The sequence below is a fragment of the Emydura macquarii genome, unplaced genomic scaffold, assembly GCF_026122565.2.
Source record: "Emydura macquarii macquarii isolate MOO-44397 ecotype Brisbane River unplaced genomic scaffold, CSIRO-AGI_Emac_v2 contig_67, whole genome shotgun sequence".
NCBI classification, from domain to species: Eukaryota; Metazoa; Chordata; order Testudines; family Chelidae; genus Emydura; species Emydura macquarii.
The window spans coordinates 2,837,552-2,860,342 of NW_027130204.1; the positions used below are offsets into that span (position 1 = coordinate 2,837,552).

The 22,791-nt window shown below is 42.6% G+C and overlaps 1 protein-coding gene and 1 pseudogene across 8 annotated transcripts in view; one reads left to right on the forward strand and one right to left on the reverse strand.

Moving 5' to 3' along the window:
* Positions 1-203: 203 nt before the first annotated feature.
* Positions 204-22,791, forward strand: part of USP54 (ubiquitin specific peptidase 54) — a 181,717-nt gene continuing 159,129 nt past the window's right edge. For 7 of the 8 annotated variants that reach the window (XM_067537876.1, XM_067537928.1, XM_067537936.1 and 4 more), the window contains exon 1: positions 204-538. The gene's annotated coding sequence lies outside the window, so the exon portion shown is untranslated. Of the gene's footprint in view, positions 539-1,576; positions 1,673-22,791 lie in introns of those variants that run through there. The other variant, XM_067537904.1, reaches the window with a different exon arrangement.
* LOC137141229 (inner centromere protein-like) lies at positions 10,196-12,114 on the reverse strand (annotated as a pseudogene).

The following is a 22,791-nucleotide window of genomic DNA, read 5'->3' on the forward strand; positions in this document are numbered from 1 at the left end:
CGGGGTGGGAAAGGGGGAGGGAGGGAACCGCCGCCGCGCACTGCGAGAGCCGCGAGCGGGAAATCCAGGGCTCCAGCGGGCCGCGCCGACTCCTGCAATTACACCACCCAGTCGGCGGCGGCGGCGACGCAAGCAAGCCGCGCTGCGCCCGGGGCGCCTCCTCTCTTCGACCCATGGACTGTTCCCGCCCGTCTCTGCAGCCTCGCCCCCGCGGCTCCTTTAGGCTCCGCCCATTGCGTGCTCTCCGCAGCGCCATGTTGTGGATCTACGCAGTTGCTTTTCCTCGCCCCGCCCCTTTTCTCGCCCATCTTCTCGCGAGAGGCGGGGGGCTCGGGCGCACTCTCTCCCCCTCCCTCCGCTTTGCGGAGCAGCGGGTTCTCGCAGAAGGGATGGAATGAGGCTTTGCGGTAGTTCTCGCGAGAGCAGGTTGCCTTGGCTCCCCGTAGCTATAGCAGCGACTCCGAGGGGGAGGGGGCGAAGCGAGCGAGCGAGCTAGGATGCTCATTGCTTGGGCTCCGGTGGGACCCGTCTTTGGCGGGTGAGTAGTTACGGCAAGTGCTAACTTCCGTGAGCCCGTGCGGGGAGAGGAACCTCCGCCCTCCATCGCCCGGAGCCCTGCTCTCCGGGGGACCCGCCCCCCTCTTGGGGGGCAGCCCGAACACCCAGCCCCAGGGCGGTCGGCCCCTCGCAGCCCCAGGGAAGGCAGCGACCCCCTGCCCGCACAGCAGCGATCCTGCCCGGGGGGAGCTCCCTGCCCCCAGGAACAGCTGCCACCTCAGCAGTGTCGCATCCCAGGGCCTCTCGGGGGAGGAGAAAGGGCAAAAGGCGCCTGGGGTGGTTGGTGGGGTGGGCCGTGGCGGTATCCCAAGCGGGGAGTGTGTGAAAGGGGTCTAGCCCATTCCCACTACGCAGGACAAGAGGTCGGAGGGTGCTAATATAATGGGGCACTAAGGGGGGTAACAGTAATATGGGGTGCAATACAAAGGGCGTCCCTAAGCAGGACTGAGAGGTGAAGCCCTGACACGAGTAGCGACTGGTGTTGTATGGCTGCTCAAGCGCAAAATAATCCTAGGTTTACAAATTTACAACCTTTACCAAAACGTGGGGTTTTTTGGTGGTTGTTTTTTTGTTGCTGCTGTTATTGAGCGAAAAAGATGCTCATAATCGACTCTTACAAGTGAGGGGAAAGCCACCAGTAAACTATCAAGCTTTTTAAATCAGTTCCAGCATGACATAGCCCCTTCTTATGTGAAGTGAGCGAATTCAGTGCCTGCATAAGTGAGCTGAAATCAATGGGACTTGTCTTTAAGCGAAGGCTATAATGTTGTATGTGCTCTAACCTGCATTCATGTGGCAGGTGAGAAGAGATGTGTATGTTTAAGTCACTGAATTTGGCGAGTTGCTAATAGCTAAAGCAGAGTCAGTAGCAAAAAATGGAGTTCCAGTAGCTAAGAACATCTGTTGGAAGGAATTTTGAAGTTAGCATCACTGCTGTTAAATTTTATCGGTTAGCAATTAATTCTTGATAAACAAAAGAAACAAAAGTGCTGTATAAATTCTAGGTTGAAAGAAACTGGTTGGAAACTAGAGGCATGTTTTCTCTGTTTGCATTGAATCAAGGAATGAAAAAAATGGCTTTTCTCAAAAGGAGAAAGCTGTCTGGCTTTGCAAGGTATGATTTTGTTTGAATTTGTTTTTTTTCCTGTGGGAAGATTATTGCTGTTTTCTGATCAAAAATAAATCAAAACAATTACATATCTCCTGCCTGCAAAAAGTTGCAAGCACCTTTGTTTTCTGCTGCCTCAGTGAGTGAGGAGGGAAGCTGTGATGGGTATTAAAGGGGTAGAAGTGGGTGGCTGTGTGTGTAAGTTTTCAGTAGCTTTAGATATTACAGAGTAAACTGAGGTGCAGTAATTATGAAGATGTATACACAGTCCTCTGGAATCTCTCCCGTCTTCCATGACTTTTTGTTGATAATCCCTAATGGCTAAGATATCTCTTCAGTCAGCTCCTTGAATGTTCTAGGATGTATTTCATCAGGCCCTGGTGACTTGAAGATATCTAACGTATTTAAATAATTTTTAACTTGTTTTTTCTGTATTTAAGCCTCCTATTCTAACTCCTTTTCACTGGCATTCACTATGTTAGACGTCTAATGCTACTAACGTTTTTGGTGAAAACTGACACACAAAAAAATCATTTAGCACTTCTGCCATTTCGATATATAATGTTATTGTTTTCCCACCTCATTGAGTTGTGGGCCTACCCTGTCTTTTGTCTTCCTTTTGTTTCTAATGTATTTCTAGCATGTTTTCTTGTTACCCTTTATGTCTCTAGCTAGTTTAATCTCGTTTTCTGCATTGCCCTTTCTAATTTTGTTTCTATGTACTTGTGCTATTTGTTTATCTTCATCCTTTGTTATTTGACCTACTTTCCACAGGACTCTTTTTTGAATTTCAGATCATTGAAGATCTCCTGTTTAAGCCAGGGTGGTCTCTTGCTATACTTTAATAATGCCTCTTTGAAGAATGCCAAGTGTCTTGAATTCTTTTTCCTCTTAGACTTGCTTCCCATGGGATCTTTCCTACCAACTCCCTGAGTTTGCTAAAGTTTGCTTTCTTGAAATCAAGTATCTTTATTCTGCTATTTTCCCTCCTGCCATTCCTTAGAATCCTGAACTCTACCATTTCATGATCACTTTCACCTGAGCTGCCTTTCACTTTTACATTCTCAACCAGTTCCTCCCAGTTTGTCAAAATCAAATATAGAACAGCCTCTTGCCTAGTAGCTTTCTCCACCTTCTGAAATAAAAAATTGGCTCCAATACATTCCAAGAGTTTGTTGGATAATCTGTGCTCTGCCGTGTTCTTTCCCAACAAATATCTGGGTAGTTGAAGTCCCTCATCACTAGCAAGTTCTGTGCCTTGGATGATTTTGTTAGTGATTCAGAAAAAGCTTCATCCACCACTTCTTCCTGATTAGGTGATCTGTAATGGACCCCTACCATGACCTCACCCTTGTTTTTTACCCCTTTTATCCTTAGTCATGGCAACAGTATAGGTCACTTCATTATCCTTTCCACTACCTCACAGGGTCTGTCTCAAATGTCCTGAATTTTATTTTTCCTCACAGGAATAGGCACAAGAATGCCCTTTCCTCAATATGCCGATCATACCACGTTTTCTGGTCTTCCTGACTCTTCCTATGATTCTGCTGCACCAAATCCATTATAACTTGCAACTTCTCCTTAAATTTTGACACGTAATCTCCCATTGGCTGTTCTGTTTCCTCAGTATTGCCCTCTCAGGAGTTACAGATCAAATCTAAGGGTCCCCTGACCTGGCTCCCAAACAAGAGATCAAAGGGAGTAAACCCTGTGGATTCTTGGGGTACACTTCTATACGTGAACAGGAAATATGGAAGCGATATGTCCCAGTAATCCTCATGCCTGGAAACATGCATTCTAAGCATAGCTTTTAGAGTTCCATTGAACCTTTCTACAAGTCCATTAGTTTCATGGTTGTAGGGTGCATGTTTCAAATGCTTTACCCCACATAACTTCTTAAAAACTACAGATATAAAATTCATAGCATGGTCTGTTAAAAATTCTTTGGAAAACTTACTCTGCAAAAGATAGTGAATAAAACAGGACCAACCCCAATTAAATCATCCCAGCCAGGGCTTTGTCAAACTGGTCCTTAAAAAGGATGGAGATTTCACCACCCATTCTAGTGTTTCACCACCCTCCTAGTGAAAAAGTATTTCCTAATATCCAACCTAGACCTCTCCCACTGCAACTTGAGACCATTGCTCCTAGTTCTGTCATCTGCTACCACTGAGAACAGCCTAGTTCCATCCTCCATGGAATCCTCTTTCAGGTAATTAAAGGCTGCTATCAAATCCCCCCTCATTCTTCTCTTCTGCAGACTAAACAAGCCCAGTTCCTTCAGCCTCTTCTCATAAGTCATGTGTTCCAGCCCCCTAGTAATTTTTGTTGCCCTCCGCTGGACTCTCTCCAATTTGTCCACAACATTTCTGCAGTGGGGAACCCAAAACTGTACACAGTACTCCAAATCTTCCCCTTCCTTCCTCAGTTGAGTCATTATTCTGAGCATTGGCCCTAGTCTGCTCTAATAAAATATCACTTCGTTGAGCCACAATAAATTTCTTCTGGGTTTCACTTAAATCAAGATTTACCTCTGGCACATCAGGAGGACTTCATATGACTCCCTTTCATGCAGGCTACTATACTCAACAGTCAAAGGGCTAGAGGCAATCTCCTCCCCTTTGCAGATTTTCTCACCGGCAACAGGCAGGATAGAGGCATCAGAACCATGCTTCCCCTGGGTCCTAGTTATGACATTAACCAGATTAAACTAAGCCCTGGTCTACACTTACCTGACGATTTGGCGGCAGTCGACAGGAGTTACGCAAGCTACGCAGAGTAGCTTGCATGACTCCCGTCGACTGCTGTGCTTCCTTTCTGTGCTGTGTCTTCGCTGCACTGCGCCACTTGAAGGGGTAGTTTACCAGCGTTGACTTCTGGATCGATTGAGCGGGTCTTCATTGACCATTCAGTCGATCCAGATAGGTTGATTTGACGACGGTGACTTTGCCGCTGTCAGTATAGACATACCCATAGTTGTAATGTCATTCTCAACTAGAATATCAGTGGGTAGTCAATCCCTAATGCCTATCACAATTTCACCATTAAAATTCCCCTATTCTAGATGGATCTTTGTCGAAGGGACAGTTACAGGAAATTTGGCTAAGGTCAAAAGGCTTATGCTCCTGCTAGCCAGCTTGTCCCCTTCCCAGATAGAACACCCTTTAACCAAAAGAATGTCACATGCTGTGTCATGCCAGCTCCGAATTTCAAACCATTCACTTTTGAATTCTTAATAAATTCTTCACTACCCTTCCAAGACTCAGTTCTAATGAGCCCATGTTCTTCCTCCATAGTTTCTCTTGGAGCTAATATAGTAGTGTTAGTGCTTAGAGGGTTAGCATCTGCATTCATGGCTATAGCACTGGCATTTACAGTGGGTGCAAGTTGTGCGGTGGTCTGAAGCTTTGGAGAATTTGGCCTTATGTGGTCTGGGATCCCACATTGATGAGAGATAACCAGCTTCCCTTTAGGGTAATTTTTCAACTCCGGGCTCCTTAGGGCTTTTTTTTTTTTAAACAAAGGTGGGATTAGGTTTACCCTTACATCTTTCATCCCTTTTAAAGGGTGGTGCAGAATTATTGTTTTTCTCTAGAGTCTTATGCCTTTCATGATTGTGATTTGGTATGTATTCATCTGCAGTTTGCAAAACTGAATCAGGCTTTTTATTGCATACTGTATCCCTAATCTCATCTGGAACTAATTTTAATAACCACTCAAGTGTAATTAACTGTAATAGTTTGTCAAAGTCACCATAAGCTTTTTCCCTCAATAACCCACTTCTTAACAAAACCCAATAGTTTGAGTACTTTCCACATAAGAAACATCATTAGACATCTTAAAATTTATAAATTTTAACCTGTAAATTTCAGGAGTGACCTTGAAAGGCTTTACCACAGTATTCTTATACTTTACTTAATCCAAAGCCTCTTCCACCCTAGCTTTTCCAGTCAATCTGGTCAATAGGACATATATCCACTGCACATCTGGAATCTGGTGAACATCACACAGTCATTCAAAGGTAGATAGAAATTCTTTCACATCTTCAGTATCTTTATAAATGGGACATATTCTTTCCTAATTTTTGCTATCGAGATGAGACGAATTTCCAGATTGTGGCAGATATTTTTTGCTTTCTCAGGACTTGGAGTTGGAATGTGGTAGCTTTAACCTGTTTTTGATGTGCTTCTCTCTTGGCTTGCAGCTGTTCCATGCGTCTTTGATGAGCTTCCTTCTCAGTCTTTAGCTGTTCCACATGTCTTAGGTGTGCTTCCCTTTCCATCTGCTCAGCTGCTTGTTTCTCCTTCATTTGGGCTTCCACCATCATTCTCTTATGCTCACACTATTTCTTGGCTGCTATCATCTGCATTTGAATCACTTCTGCTGAAACTGCATCTGGGCCAGGAAAGGGATGAGGCCCTATTTGCTAGTCAAAGCTCATGAGAAAAGCTCTCAGTTCCTGAATTGGGGTTTTCTTCTTAAACATTAACCCCCATAGTAAGCACAAATCTTCAAAGGTTTGTCTGTCAAGACCCGCATATGTTCATGGACTCCTTGTAACTAATCTTTAACTGTTAAAACTCTCAATATCAAAATTAAATTTTGAATAGCATGTGGTTCTGATCCAAAGCCTAATTGACCTATGGTAATGTGTGTCCTGCCAACTACACCAAATGTGCCCCTGTGCCTGGGATAGGCCACACTGAGAATGCCACACTCAGGGCAGACAATCTCCCAACACTGGTGGTTTATTCTATAATAGTCATCAAACCAGTATCGAAAGAGCTTTGAAGTATCTCACTGGTTAACAAGAAGCCAGCACAGTCCCCTTTAGGCATTCCAGCCCTTGGCTCCCATCTAGGCAAACAGCTCTAATGTAGTGATAGATTACTGAAAACCCTGTTCACCGTACTTAAAGGTCTACCATCCCAAAGGATCATATACTTACCCTCAGGTCAGTATATATTTCAGATCTTACCCAAATATTATGCTGTCAGCTAATCCTTAGTAAACTATTTAAAGATTGATTAATAAAAGAAAAGAAGAGTGCTATTGAATGGTTGAAGAATCATATACATACAAGTGATTATCAGTGCTCATAGATCACGATCATAGCTGTGATGTTGTATCTGCTGACTTGCAAAAGTCTCTTTGGAATTATCCGAACAGGTCAGAATGCAAAGGCAGTTTAGATGTAAAGTTTGTTAGTCTTTCCATGCGTTTTCCAGTGTATTCCAAATAACTGCTTGGAAGATCTGTCTCATGATTTAAACTTTCCCTGTTTAAAGTTCAGCAGACTAAAGATGAAAGAATCAGGCCCAAGGTTTCTTTTTATAGCTGAAGTAGGTTTTTCCAGCATGTGACTGAAGATTATTCTTTTCTGAGCACAGGCTATCCCATCACTTTGAAATTAACATTCTATTTACTGTGCATACACAGGTAACCTATTTACACTGATTGGCATAAGGCAACTGCCAGTCATACATTATAACATGGATAGATAAACTGAAGACAATATATGTAAAATTGTTAATTTCATGAACAATATATGTAATGTTGTTAATTTCCTGCAGAGTGTCACATCTTTGATCTTAAAGTTAACTGAAGGCAGTCACATACGTAATGTATTCTCAATTAAGACATGAAAGGGGATTAGCATCCACAAGGTAATTTGGTTACATTTCTAACAGTATATAGATACTTAGACCAACACATAGTATCTACCCTTGATTTCTATTACTACAAATGAATGGGTTAGTGATTGCTGGTCTAGTACAGCTCCTTGAAATTCACATACAGGTGAATTCTCCTGAAATAATTTTAATGCTTCTTGTTAAGTTGTATGGGTCATACATAGGTAGACTGTTCTGCCAGTGTCACACTCATATAGACCCTAATCAGGATCAGAGCTCCTGTGTACTGGGTGCTGTATAACCAGATCTATATAGAGAGACCATTCCTGCACTGAAAAGCTTACAGTATAAGTAGACATGACACAACTAGTGATGCAACAGACAAAGGGAGGGAAATGGGCATAAGAGGGTGAGGGTATAACAGAAATTCAGTTTTCTCGTGTGTGTCTTACGGTTCAGTAATATAAAAACGAACTCTGGAATCTATTTATCCGTTTATGACTCTAGAACTCTTCTTTTACCTTAATCTCTTCATTTCCCCCCCACTAGTCCATTGTAATGAAATTCCTATCCATCCATATCCCCCACCCATTCACTTGGCTGTCTAACTTATGTTCCACTTCTTTATAGGATTAATTTTCAGCTCATTCTTTTTTTTTCTTTTTATTTCTTCCCTCACTTGAAACACCCAGTTACTCTTTTTTTCCTCCCTTCACCATGAAACTTGTTTGTCTTCTCTATCCATATACTCCTCAGCTATCATTCCAGAGTCACTGCTCTTCCTTCCCCAAAGACCATTCCCAGGGGAAAACTTGCTGTTTTTTATTGTTACGGAGTAGAGTTTTGAGAGGGTGTTGAGCCTCTGCTCAGGAGATGGGGCCAGCGAAATCCTGCTGTTTGTTCTAGGTGACTGGGAATCTCACCGGAGTCCTCTTCCCCCTGCTGCTGTCACTCAGGTAGCAGCCAGTCTCTCCTCACCACCCCCAACTCTCACTCCAGACTCTGGTTCCATCTCTGGGAGAGGATGGTGATGACTGTCCTGCACCAAGTGGGTCCAAGTTGTGTGTGTGTGGTCATCTGGGCAAAATACCCGTGGGGCACCCTACATCAAAACTTTAATGGCAATCTCATACACTCTTGTGTCAACAGATCAGTATGCTGAGCTAACACACATTTCGGTGCACATGGAAAGGTCGTCTGCTGTAATGTTACTGAAGTTGTTGCTAAGGTTTTGTGTTACAGTGGATGTTAAATGAAGCTGGAGTACATACTGCTTTTCAGTAACTGTGGGGGATGTAGGTGAATGCTTTATGAAGTGTTAATGTGTTATTTGTGCTGTTGTAGGCAATGTGAAAGTGGGCAGGGATGCAGATATTTCCCTTCCCTTTATTTTGCCATGTTTGCCAAGATTTTGGGTTGGTTCAGTGCACCTTGATGCAGTCTTAACTGTTGGTAATTGGGTTTATTTTTCTGTTAATAGACTATGAAACTTCTAGTAGATCTTGGTCTCTGATGCATGGGGAAAGGAATATGAAGTAAAGGTGAACTTGAAAGATTTTGTACCTAAGCTCAGACACGCAGATGTCTGTTTCTTTTGCAACAGTTGATAACTGTACTTGAACTGTGCAGGGAGTTGCATTACCTGCCTGAGAGTTTACTTGTCCCTAAATCTAGTAAGAGGACCATAGACCTGTAATGGACTGGACTCTAGGTTGTGCATAGCAAAAAGCCTTTCTGTTGTTCGCTGTGTGTCTTGGTTTTAAATTCTGAAAGCAGTTTGATCATATTAGGGACTAGTCATTAAATGTCAGTGTTGGAATCACATGACCACACGAAAAAGCACTCCAAATTCATATTTTTTTAGTAGCATTTATATTATTCTGAGTTGTGACTAAATCCTTTCCTGAGCTGAGTCTGTCTGCAGGAAGTTTTAACTGAAAACGGATTTGTTTCTGTCGTAAATCAGAAATACTGACAATCTTTTAAACTGTAGCTTTTCTAAATAGACACTTTACTTTGTAACAAAGGGGATGTTGAGTTTGAAATACCAATGAGTGAGGATGGGTACCTTCTCCCCCACTTTTTCTTATACACTTCAGCTTTATGAAATAGATTTATACCTGGATTTAAAACTGTGATGGGCACAAATTTGCATATGGTTATATGAAGTTTCAGTTTGATAATCTCCACAGCCCCCTGTCGGAGGGCAGCCCTGCCTAGAGCTCCCTCAGGCAGCAGATCACAGTGTGACAGGCATACCTGCCTCAGTTTTACCCTTCAGAGTCTCCAATAAACCCACTTCAGGCTCTCTTGCTTAAATAATATACCTCCTTTGGGGCCAGTGTATTACCAAACCACGGTTGATTGCATCCTCAGCAAAAGTCCCAAACAACATCCATTTCCCACATCTACTGTATGTAATCCTCAAAACCAAGCTCTTCCCAACAGGCGACCCCACCAGGCTCTCTGAGGGGAGTCCTTCTATACCACAGTCTGACTCCTCGTCAGTCCACTTCTATACCTCTGCCAGGAGAGCCGTGCCAGCCTTTCCAGCTAGATTGCAACGCTGCTCTTTCCCCTATTTGCTAGGGGAGCATCCATCACTCCCCTGGCCCTCTCATTGGTCCCTTGGGTCCCTCTCTTTGGTGTGGAGATGTCAGTGGGTAAGCCCCTGCTCTGCTCGCTGGCTTTCAGCCCTCTCTGGCCCTTGGCTTTGGCTCTCTGGCTTAGAGCCAGCAATCACCTCCCTCTGCTGCTACCGCCTCTCTTGCCTTCAGTTATGGTGTTCTCTGCGCACTGTGTGCGCGAGGTCACGCTGGCGGGGGCGGTGCAGCGCTCTCTGCAAAATGGTGTTTTCTGCATTGCGTGCTCTGCGTGAGCCCCGGCACCTCTTTCTTTTATACATTAAGCACAGCATATTGTCATAGGAGAGCTCCACCTGCAGCACCCTCCTGCAGCAGGCTGTAGCATGACAAGCATGCCTGCTTCAGTTCTGTGAATCTTCTTTGTTTGCTCTTCTCCTCCTCTCTCTTTTTCAGCATCAGCTGTTTGTGTCAGCAGCATTCTTCTTCCAGCTGTAGTGCTTTCCATTTTGGGGCCTTCTTGCCTTGTCTGTGCTTGGCTTCGGTATCTACCATTGTATTGCCAGTTACCTTCTTTACCTTTTCTTCTGCCCACCTCTCCTCCTGTCTCTTCCTCTTCTTCTTCTCATCAAACTGAGCAAATTTCTCTCCATTTGCCTTTTCTTCTCCTCCTCCATTTGCTCCACCTGTTCCTGAGCCCAGAGCACCTTCCGTTGACCCTCCTCATGTTTCAGTTTCATCTTCTCTAGTCGCCATCTCTTTTCCAGCTTCTGTTTTGTCTGCTGCTCAGCCTCCTGTTTCTTCATCAGACTCTCCAGCTGCTGCTGCTCCTTCTCAACTCACTCACCCTTGGGGTTGGTTTGGAGCGGAGTGAGTTAATGAAAAGTTTCAATAAATCTACTTCATCCCATGGAACCTGTGATCATGAGCAGCTGTTTCATTTGAACAGCATGTAAAAATGTCTTGAAAGGACAAACAACCTTGCTGGCTGTGCATAGAAGGGGATGGAGTTAGTCTTTTCTGGGAGGGGAGAGCCTACAATCCTTTGCTTGCTGCTCATCATACAGCCTATCCACAGCTTTCTTTTTACTTCTTGTTCTCCTGACACTCTTGAACTGTTCCCAGGCCTTATCACTCTGATTAGAGTTGATCTCTTTGTAGTTTCCCTCCTGCTGCTCTCCTGCAAGGTTGATGATTGCTGTCCAGTTGGCATTTCAGGAGCAAAGTGAAACCCTAGGGTTTTGGGCACCTCCTTAGAGCGGGTGCTAAATCCCAGCTCAGTCCTGACTTTTATTTCTTCATCCACAAGCCACTCTATGGAGCTGTGACAGTTCATGGGTTGGAGGCTACAGATGACTTCCGAGCTGCTTTTCTCCTGGAAGTAGTCTTGCTGCTGGATTTTGCTTTCCCTTTTGCTGGCCAGTGAATACTTCTCTGCCAGTGAGATGCTGTAGCTCATGTAGATTCAGCTGAACAGATTGCAGCGCACAGAGTAGTAGCTTGATTTGAGCCTGTGGGGGTCCCTGTGCTGGCCTTCAAATTCTGGGAAAGCTCCTTTTCTGGTCCCTGGCTATCTTCTGCAGGCTCCTTATTTACATTTGCTTTTGTAGTAGCTTTATTTAGCTGCACTCCAGCCTTCTCTTGTCCCTTGTGCTTCAGGGTTTCGGGTATCACCTGCACAGAGGCTGCAGGCAGAGGCTACAGTTCTACCATGCCAGCTTTCTTGGAAGAATCATCTGAGCTAAGGACAATGACCCTGGGAGCTCTGCCCTTTCTCAGACACACTTCTCTTCATATGTTGTTCAGTACTATTGAAATAATTGAGAATGATCTCTCCCTTCCACTGGCTGGACAGCTGACTGCTCAGGAAGTACCTTGGTGTGTGTAGCAGGTGTTGTAGCCTGGGATCTTGTCATTTGTCGAGGCAGGGATGCCTCTTCCACAACAGCCATGATTATTTCCAGACCTTCTTTTCTTCAGAATCTTTTGAAACGTTGCTTAGAAGATGCTCTCTTAATAATCCTCCACCTTCTTGATAATCTCTTCCTGAGTGGGTCAGTGTTTTTGTCATTGGCTCTGGCTTGTCACTGAATCTGCTGCTGAATGTGTTGGTGGTCTCATTGCAGATCTTGTACAGCCAGACGAGGTTGGTGGTGTTCACCTGCTGCAGGAATTCAGACTGTGTGCAGTTACAGACTGCTAACAGGTGCATGGGGCTGGCTGCCTCCACCATGGTTTTGTTTATCTGTCTGGCATTGGGCTGGTTGCTCTTGAACTCTCTCAGGCCAGGCCTGTCTCACGGTCCCTTTCTGATCCTTGGTTTTGGCTCAGGGCCCACAGGCACCTCCTGGCTTCTACCCTTTCCGGACATGGCTTGGGGATGTCAGCCAGCAAACTTGTTGCTCAGCTTACCTTCAGCCTTCCTCAAGGAAACACTTTTCCCCTGGCAGGATCTGCTGCTGCCTCTGATTCTGATTATCCCTTATCCTTCATAGCTGTTCCTAACTGACCAATTGGAAGAACCTGTTCTGGCAGAGGGGCACTGGACTGAGACACTGAGACCAGCCCCCTGTTATACCCCCCCTTTTATAATTTTTATAAATGACAAACTCGGTGCATTTGATAGCCCTGGAGATTGAAGTCCTCAGTTTACCCACAGAAAAAGCATGGCATTGCAGTAGTTATACAAGTTTTACCACTTTGCTCTAATGCTATGTCTTAGAACTGGCTGGAGTTAGCACCGAAAGGGTAGTTCTTTTTGCATACCTGTTTGAACTTTGGCTGCTCTGCTGAGATGAAACTGTCAGCAAGGACGCAAATTATGATGATGGTTTGTGACCTGGACATGAGACTGACTAATCATTTCACATAGGTCACAGCGCTCAGATGACAATAACTTTCCTCTACTGACAGAGGCTAGATTTGAACCAGTGACCTAGAGGTGAAGAGTTCTGTAGCTCAGCACCAATCCCCTGAGCCATCCATATGTTCTCTTACCTAAAATCCCTGTAGTCCTCTTAAATAGATCATGTGGTAAAAACCTGGTGTCATTTGCATTTGAAAATAACGTTGTCCATCTCAATTGTCCACTGTGCATGTGAGGCCATTAAAGTTAAATGTAGCAACAATTTCTTACACACTGAGGCTTTTCATGATAAATCCTCAATGACCATCATTGAAATCCAACCATATGGCAAAAGCCAGCTTTATCTTAAAACCATTAACTAAGAACCTATTGCTACCATTAATTGGAAAATGAATCCACAGCTCTTGTCACTTACATGTTGAGAGTTGTTAACTTCAGGCTACAGCTAAGAAAACAAATTTGAATAAAATACTGATAAGAGCAATAAAATTGTATTTACACTTCTGTCCGTCATACCCTGATATATTTTTACTTATCTCTGGAGGCTTTTGAAATTGTGTTGTCATTTTTATTCTTCATCCATTATTAATGTTTGTTGAATATAGTTGAGATGCTTGATGCTGTAAAAAGCACAGTAGTAGATGGTTTCTTTTCCATGGAGTTCAAAAGCAAGGTTAGGGGACACAAACTGGACTCATCTCAAAGCAGAGTAAATAATGGTACTGACCTTGCAAGATGCCAGACTCTCTCAGCAGCTTGCAAGATTGGGCCCAATTTATTTATTTATTTTTAACGACTGTGGGTTACACACTACATCTAGATTTCCATCCTTTTTGAGATAAAATATATCTCAAACTGCTTAGCAAAATTCCATGTTCAGGAAAATGTAAATTCTGTATTGTCATTTATCTTGAGTTTGGTAAATTATTAAAAAGCTACCTTTTACTTTTTTTTAACCTTGTACAAACTCCTGACCGGACCCTTTCTCTTTTCTTGAATTAAATCACTCCTGTTTTGAAATAGTAATATATTCCTCTTTCCCATAACATTTGTTGCTCTTTCTTATGTGTCTGAAGGAGTTTGTCAGTCTTGGTTTTGTCATTTTGCTGCCCATTTTATTTTATACCGCTTGTTTCCTAGGGATTTTCTTATTAACTGCATAGGGATTGAGTCCACATTGTCCACAGTCCACATATCCAGAGGTAAAGGAATCAATTTCTCAAAGCTCTTTGGGAGACTGAATATGAATGTTCTTTTCTCTTGCTCTATTCATTTGTTCAAATCTGAAGTTTTAACATTTTATTTTCTTTAATTATGTATGTGATCTGTATAATTTGTGTGCAATTCTGGTCTACAATGCTGCCTCTCTAGATGTGTTTATTTTGACTCAACAGGTTTACTTCCAGCTGTTGTCTATCAAATTTAGAACAAAGAAATTCCACTAGCTCCCTGGATGAAATTGCTGTACTTGTACATGGCTTTTAGTGTTTTTAGGCTTAGAATTTATTTCTAGAGAATTGCCAAAAAGTAGCTAAAATGTTTTCAGTGAAAATCAAGAAATAATGCTACTAAAGATATTCTGAGTCTTTTTGTCAGTGATGGTGGAAAAAATAGGTGAGAGAAGATACTGGAATGTTGTTACTGATGAGACTTGAGTCAAATTGTTGCTGATGGGAGCATGATAAGATTTGAGTAGGTATTATTTTTCTTCACCTGTATTTGAATCCTGGTGATGTGATGGCAACTATTCTTTCTTATTTATATATTGTTATAACTCCTGGTTAGCTGGGGGACTGGATTTTTCCATAATAGATGAAATGTGTGGATTTGATCAAGTTTGCAGTCCCCATGTTTGAAAGTCTGGGGAATAGTAGAAGCCTTTGCTGTGGAATACCTTTGAGGAATTGGGAGCAGTGGTTATAGGTGCATTATGTTATTCAGTGATATTTTTTTTTATTTTTATTTTGGGTGTTTAGCTTCAAGAAATTGTACATGTACTTGAAGACATTAAAGTGCATTTTTATAAACATAAAATGAACATGCACGCCACTGCAGAGCATGCCAAAGAAATAACAAACCTTTGGCCCAAAGAGTTGTTAATATAAAGACAGAAGCAGGTTTTAGAACGTACATAAACCCAAAGTGAACACAGATTGGTGTCTCAGAGCTGTCAGATTTCATGGAGTAGTTGGCATTTTAGAAGATTTTTTCAAAGGTGAGAAGGACTCCCATATGTTTACAGAGAGACTGCCCCAAGCTTATCCGGTGGTGTGGAAAAAAGTACAAAATGCAGAGTGAGTGAAGGAGAGCGTTGTAGTCAGATGAGAAGCCTGTGTGAAGTACAGGGAAACTTTACAGAATCACCCAGCTTTTCATATCTACATCAGCTCTTGTTCAACAAGTTGCAATTCTTCTAATGTGTTGTAAAGCTTGTAGTTTGAAAAGTTTAATTTCTGACCTGTAAATCTCAATGGATATTTGTGGTAACCAGTATTGGATAGTTATGCTTGCTCTTTTTTTCTTTTTCTTCTTCTAGAATTTTGTGAATGATTTTTTTTTTTTTTTTTTTTTTTTTTTTTTCTAAAAAGAATGACTGAACTAAAAATACACAACAGTGACTCAGAAATACCAAAGACAGCTTGTAGAAGAGATTTTTTTCTATTAACATTTTATGGAAATGCTCAAAGATAAAAATACTTTGGGAAACAGTCAGACAATAAAGTATGTCACAAAGCATGAGATGCCAGGAGATTTTCTGGTGCTACTCCTGGGATTCCCAGTAGAGAGAGTGTATAAATTAATCAGTAAACAACTAGGAATGCATCTGTTAGCATATCGGTGACATGTGCTGTCTCTAAGATACAGAAACAGGTTCATGCTTCCAATAGATCTACATGGCATTGAAGAATATAGGACACTACTGTTGGCGTAAAATGAGGGAAATTACTAGGACAAGAACATGGAAAGGAGTAACATTGATGATATAGTGTGCATCTGGCCACTTTTGAAACATTCTGCAAGACCAGCCTGTTTTCTGAAGCTTATTGCCATACCATACTCAAAATGTATTAAACTAGCACACAAGCATACCCTTCCAAAATCTGGGAAGATGGAGAGGAGCATTCTGGATGAAGTCTGCTATTGGCATTTCTATTGTCCAGTATTTTATATAATTTGATAATGGGTATTATAGGAAACTCATGGATAAATATTTCTGGAATAGGTTAAAAAAAAGAATCGCCAACACTGCATCAGCATACTTGACATGGTGGTTTTAAATATTTAAGAGTGGTCTATTTAAATCCAAAGAGGAATGGAAAAGAATGCTTATACCCAAAACAATATTGTAGTGGGAACTTAACTATACCTAAGGATGTATAATAGTTTTCCTTCTAATCATTGGTTTGCAGTTGTTCCTAACTTGTTGAAATTTTCCAGACTGGGTCTTTGCCCACAGATGACTTTTTCTTTCGGTAAGTTTCACAGAAAATATGTTTAGATATTTTTGAGTAAGATAAGTGTGTGATGGGAAGAATTGGGAATAGACATTTCCCATTACAGAAACATTTTTGCAACCTATCTTTTTCTATCTTTTCTTTTTGAACAGCTGGGTTTAAAATTTGGCATGGAAAATAGCCCTCATTGTGAAGAAATACCTTTAAGTATTCTGGAAAACACACTCTCAAATGGTATTGTTCCTTTTTTGAGGATGAGGTTTTATTTCTGAATTTCTTTCAACTATCAGTCCTGTTAGCTACTACTGTTAATTACATTGGTAGCTGAAAAACTCCTATACATTTTTTTATCCTAAAATTAAGCAATTTGCTGATCTTTCTTTTCTCTCTATCTTGTCACTTTTTGAGTGTTATTAGTTCTCTTCTTTACCTGTTTTTCTCTCCCATCATGCCTGCAGGGTGAAACTTATGCCTAGTCTATTTCTCTCATAGCTCCTGGTGACCCAGCAGAAGCCAGCTGTACTCAGAGATGAAAAGCAATAGAGTCTAGAATAGAGAGCTTTTTACTAGAACAGAGAGCTTTCTTACAACAGGTGCAAAGAGTGAAATTTTCCCTCTGGTGTTGATGTCCATGCCAATGTTTCCAGGGCAGAAGCAGCAGAACTGGCGTGATCTTCCCCTGTGGGGTTATCCTGCAGAGGAATATGTGAGGTTGTGGAAGAGGAGGAGGAAAATGCAGGATACCTGCAGTGACATGCCCAATTCAATCCCCTGATTCAACTGTGAAACAATATTTAAAGGATCAGGTGCAGAAAGATATCCCTGCATTTTTTGCTTTGCTATGTAATAGGAGCTTGTAGATACTGTCTGGGCAAGTACTCGTATTGCTTAGCACATATCTCTTATCTTTTCAAGTGTTTTCATCAGTCTTACATGCTAAAGCATGTACTTATCTTTTCAATAAATACTAATGATAAGAAACATAACATTCATCAAAAATCATTTGTACCTGAAACATCATTTCTCATACATACGATGCATGTTTTATGTGAACCTTTAGTTGAACAGGAGTCTGAAATCCAAAATGCAGAAGAGGATTCTAATTAAACATAGGTTTTTTTATGTAGGAATCCTCAGTTTATATGCATTTGGGTTTTTGCAACAGAGTGTAAAATTTATCATCAATCTAACTGTTTTTTAGTTAAAATCAAACTGTTTAGTGTATATGCTGTTGGCTGGAATTTTTTTTTGCTGTATTTTACCTCTCTTGCTTCCATTACCCCCGCTCCCTTTTTTGGGGGAGGGTGTGGAGTAAACAATTATGCAGTATTTTTATAGCTTCTTAGTCATGGATTTCCCTTCCTCCTCCAATGTTTACTCAACTTGTCAGAATTAATTTGAGTATTGACATGAATGCTAAACATAAGAGGCATATTGTTATGCAAAGAAGTGAATAAATTACCACATTCATGCTGTGTGAAACTGCATAGACAGCCATGCTTACGGTTCTGAGTGGTCTCAATTGTTTAACACTTACACGTTTCCATGTTTGCTTCATTGTAACAATGGAAATGCTGTTCCCATATTAAGAGAAAGCTATAAGAATTCTCAACCCTAAGCTCTTTTCTGCATTCCAAGTGCATATAGTTTTTTGTGGCGTCCTGGTGTATGTGACTGACATTCGAGTGCCAGCAGATAACTGTTGCGAGCCTGTGATCCTAGTCACCCCGTCACACCCTGCAATGTCGTTTGTACTGCCTTGTAAGTTGTTATTTCAAAAGTAACAACACACTGGTCAATAATATTTTTGTGAAATGGATGTGGCAATGCTGACAATGTTATGCTTTAAAGTCTGTGACTAAAACATGTTTAAACCAGGCATGTTAGAGGAGTTGATAAAACAGGTTTTCTCCAGACAAAGGAAAGAAGCCAACACCTCAGACTAGATATGGCCAAATTCAGTGTGCTTATTCATTTGTATAGAAGATTGCAGAAAGGATATTTACATTGTAAAATTGCAGCAAGAAACATCATGTGGGAGCACACGAGGGGATACCTTAACGAAGATGGAGTTTGCACCTTGGAAAACTCCAGGGGTTCAGTTTGATCTTGGAAACAAAGGCAGACTTTGAGATATAAAGAGACACAGTGGCTCTCATATCTGGGTATCCTCAGTAGCATGTTACACTGGTGCAATCAAACAGGTTTTACAGACGACTTACTATTTTAAATGAGGTTTGCACTTCAAGCACTGATAAAATAGTTTTAAGTGATTCTCAGGTGAAGAGGCTAGGAAAAGTTAAAGAAAGGTTACAGTTTTATTATTTTCTATTTTTGTTTGTTTATTTCAGGTGAGGTAATGGGGGGGCAGGGGGAGAGGAAATATAAAAATGATGTAGACATGCTAAATGAAATGAGGGCAAAGATATAGTCCTCAACAAGGCAGTCACACAACTCAAACTGGCTGAGATAGAGTTACAGAGTGGACTAAAAGGATGGAAATGGCTAATACAGAGAAGGACTGTGACCACCAAAAATGGAAAGCAGGCCCACCACCAGAGAAGCTGACCTGAGAGCCAAGGAAAGGGAGGCAGAAAGGCAGTAGCAAGTAACAGTAGCAAGCACACCAGTAGACCATAGAAGTTGAAGGGAAAAAAGAGAAGGAAACAGCTGCACACCAACAAGCCATGGAGTTGTAAAAGAAGGAAGCCCAAGAGAAGGAGAAATTATACAACCTGGACACGAGGGACAAGTATGGATAGATCTCACAGGTACTGTCTCTCCCGAAGGAGCACCCAGCTGGGACAAACTGTGCCCTGCAAACAAAGAAGCAGACTATATTGAAGAATATTATTTTGAAAGGTTACATGAGATGCATAAAGTTCCAGAGGACAAGAAAGTACAAACTTAGATTACTTATCTGTCAGGCAAAGCATTACATGTATTTAATGAAATGCCAATTGAACAGGCTTTGAAAAAGAAGAGTTTAAAGAAGCTGTACTGCAAAGGTTTCAAATTACTTCTGAAGTGTATATAGAGTAAAATGTAGAGGTCTCAGGAGGAATGATGAGATGAGTCATATAGAACATTTGTATAAATTGTGTGATTTGATGAGAAAATGTGCCAAAGGGAAGGGGGCAGATAATTATGACCAGCTGTTTGATCTCTTAATTGAGAAACAGTTCCTCGCATGGGTTCTGAGGAGATCAGACAAGCTATCTGGGATAAACCTGTGGACTCAGGCCAAAAAGCTGCTGGTCTAGCCAATGCATATATGGAAGGTAAAGGATCCAGGGGCTGCAAGTCATAGAAGGAGGGGTGAATGCCTGGTTTAAAACAGGTGGACTTGTTTTACCTCTGGAAGAAGTTGGTTAGGAGCCCAGGCACTTACCTCCCCAGAATTGATCCCTCTCCTCTAGAAATCACACATTCAGATCCCCTGTACATGAGACTGGTCCAAGAAGATATTTCATATGTGGGTCCACTGAACACATGAGAAACAATTGCCCTAAGCTAAATGGTCCTAAGCCCACACTCTGTCCAACCCAGGTTAATGCAGTTGTCATTAGCACAAAAGGGCCTCTGAGGGCTTGAATTGATTTTTGTCAGACCTCAGAGTTGCCAAGGTGAATGGCAAGAATGCATAGAGTGAAGAGACAGTGGTGTCTGGATTTCTCTGGTCAGGGGAGTCATGGGGAACCCCCCCCAACCAAACATTGGGAAGTGTGTTGGGGTGTCTACCCCACCCAGGCCTAATGAGGTAAAAAGGGCCAATTGACCCTGTGACAGGCTGCACCTGGAGGACTGTCGACTGACAATGCTTAATGGCTGATGAAGCACAGCTGGGGGAGTAGCTGGGCTACACATAAAGAGATGATGGTGCTGAGAGACTGAGAATTTCAGGGGAAGTAGTTTGCAGTTACTCCTTTGGGAGGAGGAAAGCATATTTAGGGCTATGGAGCTACAATGACTCCATAGAAAGGGGAGAGTTGGGCTGGTAAACCCAGAGAGAGGAGCTAGATAGACCAGATGATAGAGCAGAGATGCTGCTATGAGGAGGGACAAAAGCTCTGGGGTTAGAAGCAACTAGTTGTACGTGCCCAGCACTATGGGGAGTTAATGTTGCTAGCCCATGACTGATCTTTTGCTGATCATGTGGGGGCACAGTATAGGCATAGTTTGACTGCTATATTTGAGGGGACTGCATATGCCTGTAGAGTGAAGCCAGTTCCACTGTTTCTCTCACCCCTATCTGGAGTGGTACCTGGGCTGCTGGGGATGGGTGGGCTTAACTGGGGAGCCCCAGCTGCTACTGTCTGCTGTAGAGACCTGAGTGCAGGAGCTATGGCTATTCTGGCACTGGCTGCTGCCATGATGCCGGTGCTTCCCAATCCTGCTGTGGGGATTGTGGCTGCTCCCAAGGGAACGCTGCATGCCAGGCCTTTGCTTCCCTGCCTCCCCTTTTTGTACTGCCCCATCCCCTTGTCTTCCCCCTAGCCTATCCTATCCCTCTTCCTCTCCATCCCATTCTCATTTCCCACTCACTATCCTGCCCTCCTCTGGCATTGTACAGAGAAACAGGGTGGTGGCAATACAGGGTGCCCAGCACATGTAGAAGGTAACTGAAACAGGCACTAGAACCCAGCAGGTGGCATCCAACTGCAGAGGTCTGGACCCTGAGCAGCCATCCTTGGCTGGCAGGAAAATGGATTCATCCTATCCTCTCCACTCTCTGCCCAGGCCCAGTTGCCAGGGAAAGGGGCTGAGTGAGCCGGAAACCATATGGGGTGCAGTGCGTTGTGGGAAGGACAGAGCCTCCTAGTCTCTCCTGGCAGGCCTAGAAGAGTAAGCCCAGCAAGGATAGCTTGGCACTCTCAGAAATCAGGGGTGGGTAGGTAGTGGCACATGACCTGGTGTGCCCCCCCACGCCTCGCCTCTGTTTGGCCCCCAATCCCTCTAAACTACGCCCATGGGGCACAGAAAATCTAAAGTAGACTAAAGCAGAACTTTTACTGACCAGGGATACAGAATAACCCCAGGGACATTTTGTGAGTTCTGTCAGAACAGAGACACATGCAGGACCACAAAAAGTTCCTTTACACCCCTTGCTTGTGATGAAACATTTTTTAGGATTATTGTGGGCCCTATGCCATGTCCTACATAAAGGGGGAAGATAGAGATCTTGGTTGTAGTTAATTTTGCCACTAGATATCCAGAGGCAGTAGCTCTAACCTAGAAGCTGACTATGTGGCAAAAGCCCTTTTTGCCATTTTCAGCAGCCTGGGTTTCCCGAAAGAGATTGTGGGTCAAATTTCATGTCCCAGCTATTCAGTGAATTATGGGAGTTGTGTGGAGTGAAATCACTTAAAAACTACCCCATATCACCCAGAGACAAATGCTTTGTTGGAGAGCTTCAATGGGACACAAAAATCATGTAGGCCAACAAGTGGGCCCAGGGGTGGAATGAAATGTTACCTTATGTGCTGTTTGCTTATAGGCAACTGCCCCGAGAGTCTATAGGATTTGCCCCATTTGATCTTCCCTATGGAATGAAAGTGAGGGAACCCCTAGATCTGAGGCTTGTGATAAGGGGAACCTGAGGCAGAGGGGGAGCCAGTTACTGAATATGTACACAGGTTCTGAAAAGAGTTGAGACACGTGATAGAGGTGGTTTAAAACTCACAGCCGAACCAAACAAAAGGCATGATTTGATAAACATGCTTGTAAATGCCTTTTTGACGTAGGGGGCTTGGTGTTGGTGCTTATCCCTGTGGAGAAAAACAAGATGCAAAATGCATGGGAGGTACCTTTTTAAGTGTTAGAAGAGGTGAATAGATGTATATATGTTAAGACCACCCAGTAAAGCGGCCCTGCAGTTGATATATATGAATAGGCTTAAAGCTTATCACGCTAGGGAAGCAGTAGTAAACATGATTTGTTGTGTTGAAGGAGAAACTGAGGCATCATACCTCACTGATTTGATGGCTGAATGCCAAAATGATGGACCACTTTTAAGTATTGAGGTATGCCATGGGTTAAAACCATCTGAAAAGTCAGAGGTAATGTCTGTGCTGCAAGCTTACGAGCAAGTTGTTCTCCAGAAAGCCAGAGAGGACTCGTATTGATCTATGAAATCATCACTGAGGGATCCCAGCATGTGCTCAGCCAGATCTACCATACCACTGGCAAAGTGCAAGAGCAAATTCAAACAGAAATACAAAGCATACTGAACATGAGGGGTGATTAAAGAGTCTGATGGTCCCTGGACATCACCGGTTGTCTTGGTCCCTAAGAAAGATATGTGTTTATTATAGAAAACTCAGTGCTGTCACTGTTCTAGATTTGCCTGGAATTGATGATATGCTTGATATTTTGAGCAAAGCTAGATATATTAGCACCTTTGACCTTGTGAAAGGTTATTGGGAGATCCCTTTAGACGAAGATGCACATTAAAAATCTGTTTTACTAAGTGATATGGGATTGTATGAGTTCAAAATGTTACCGTTCAGATTAATTAATGCAGGAGCTACTCTTCAGAGGCTGGTCAGCCGAGTGTTAAACTGATTACAGAATTTCATGAGAGCCAGTG